A 2,993-nucleotide genomic window follows, 5' to 3' on the forward strand; every position below is an offset into this window, starting at 1 on the left:
ATAGAGAGGTGAATAGTAGTTCTCCAAATTTGGAGAACTACTATTCACCTCTCTATAATTGAAGAATAGAGAGTGAAATAGAGAGTGATTGGAGAACCCATTCTCTATTTTACTCTCCAAATATAGAGAATGGAGAGTAAAATAGAGATGGGTTGGAGATGGTCTGAGACTAGATGGTGGTAGGTAAAATAAAGAAACAAAAAGGAGTTAAACATATATGATTAGGAGAGAAATCTAATGCTATGTATCGAAATCTAAAAAGTTTTTAAAAAACTTATACTCCCTCTGTCCCAATTTATGTGACTTACTTTCTTGTCAGTCCCAAAAAGAATGAGACATTTCTATATTAAGTAACAATTTTACTATAAAATGTTTATTTTACCCTTAATGAAATGATTTACAACCACACAAATTTCTATCATTCATTTTGAACCACAAGTTTTTTAAAGTCTTTCTTTCTTTCTTAAACTCCGTGCCGAGTTAAACTACCTCACATAAAATGAGACGGAGGGAGTAATATTTATTCTTAAATACGTTGTTTATGTTTTTTTTTTCTTTTGCAAGAGTCTTGTAAGGTTAAATATTAGGAATTGGGTTTGGACTACTTAGCTTTCTATACTCAAATCATAGAAATTGGTTGATGTAACATTTTTTGTTGACCCAAAGAGTGGCCCAAATATTAATCAAGCAATTTTCCTTCCAAACCCACTTCATTTTGTTGGACCTTTCCTCTTCCTCTATTCTAACTTTTGAGAAACAAGGCACTGGTTTAGAAAATATTTTAGGAAAAATATATAATTTGACATACTACACTATCATATATATATATATATATATATATTTATTAATTATGTTTTTAAAATATTACATATTTTAGCATTAATTAAGAGTTTTCTACCATATATTGAGGAAGATACATGTATTTTTGCTACTAAATACACTAAAATAGTGAGGGAAGCGAGTGAAATTTGTTATGTATTTGTATGTATCTAGTGTGATTCATATATATCTGGAATACCAGATACATAAGAGAGTGACGAGTGAGATTTTTTGTGTATCCCAATATATCTAGAACAAGTTATACCTAATTTTGACCTCATGTATCTCGAGATACATGTATCTGAACTTATCTAGACCCACCAAAATCTAATAAGATTTGTAATAATACAAATTCAAGTGTATCAAAGTAATTAACTCTTAAACTAATGAGATTTATGTAGCAAACAATTAAATCGAAATGTACTTCCTATCATAATTGTCCAAATATTGTAGAAATCACCCACGTCCAATTGTTATAGAAACCCCCCTTGTTCTAATGCTGGCATTGTTATGGAACTGATGAAGTTAGGCATTTATATAGGTAAAAGTTATAACCCTAAGAATTTCTCATTACAATACGACAGCTCTAGAATCTCATAATAAAATATTTCCTTTCACAAAGAGAACTACAAGATATATTAGGCATTTTATAATTGTGAAACAAAACAATTATTTTAATTATTAAATATGTGAGCTACATTAAAAGAGACATGGAATTCTAACATATCTATGTTTTAGAAATGATTTAGGCCACTGAATTACTTCACACATGGTTTGTAAACGTTGAGCAACAATTTAATCATCAATCAGTTGACAATTGAGATGGACTTCACTTTTTTTTAGAGACTATGCATATAATGACATTAACTTAATTATCGCTAAATATTTTTGCGAAGTAACTTGGTCGGATCCATACTTTGGTTTCTGAGTGTCCCTAACTTTACCCTCAAAGTAGAACTTTAGGAACAAATTTAAATTAATCAAATTTCAAAATAGATATTGAACGCGGAGTACAAAACCTCCTAAAATATTTCAAAACTTTGAGATTTGACATTTTAACAAAAGGTCCCCTCCCCTTTAACAATCTTTTATTGGGCCACACATGTCGGATTCTTCTGTGTAGGGGAAGAGGAAGGGTACCAATAATCAAGCAAATTGTAGCAAATAGAAATCGTGCACGTTGTCCTTATCCTATATTTCATTCGTTTCAATTTATTTATCCAATTGTGACATATCATGAAATTTATAAAAATAAAAAAGTAAACAATTTAATCTTATGATATTAAATTAAAATATGTAAAGAAAATTAATATGTCTTTCTTTTAGTTTTGTAATTTTAAACAGGTCATGTGAAAGAGAGATATTCTTTTTGAAATAATTTTTTATATAATATTTATATAGCTTAGCATTAATTAAGAGTTTTCTACCATATATTGAGGAAAATACATGTATTTTTGCTACTAAATACACTAAAATAGTGAGGAAAACGAGTGAAATTTGTTATGTATATGTATGTATCTAGTGTGATTTAGATGTATCTGGAATACCAGATACATAAGATAGTGACGAGTGAGATTTTTATGTATCCCAATGTATCTAGAACAAGTTACACCTAATTTTGACCTCATGTATCTCGAGATACATGTATCTAAACGTATCTAGACCCACCAAAATCTGATAAGATTTGTAATAATACAAATTCAAGTGTATCAAAGTAACTAACTCTTAAACTAATGGGATTTATGTAGCAGAAAATTAAATCAAAATGTACTTCCTATCACAATTGTCCAAATATTGTAGAAATCACCCACGTTCAATTGTTATAGAAATCCCCCTTGTTCTAATGTTGACATTGTTATGGAACTCAGCGGCGGAGCTACCGTAGTGGAAGGGGGTTCAGTCGAATTCACTGACTTTTTCGTAGATCACATACCTGTATTAAAATATGAAGTACAATGTATATATATATTTCCTGTGAACCCATAAACACATTGAAGCGTTTGGCCCAGTGGTCATTGTTCACCAAGCGAGATCGTTCACCCCCTCGGAATGTTGGTTCGAATCTCGGTAGGCACACAATTTTTTTGGATTAATTTCTAAACGCGTGTTTAAATAAAAAGTAATTAAAAAATATAATATCGGTAAGGAAATAGTTTTTGTGTCGTAGTTAATTT

The sequence above is a fragment of the Solanum tuberosum genome, unplaced genomic scaffold (genome assembly GCF_000226075.1).
Source record: "Solanum tuberosum cultivar DM 1-3 516 R44 unplaced genomic scaffold, SolTub_3.0 scf00611, whole genome shotgun sequence".
Lineage (NCBI taxonomy): Eukaryota > Viridiplantae > Streptophyta > Magnoliopsida > Solanales > Solanaceae > Solanum > Solanum tuberosum.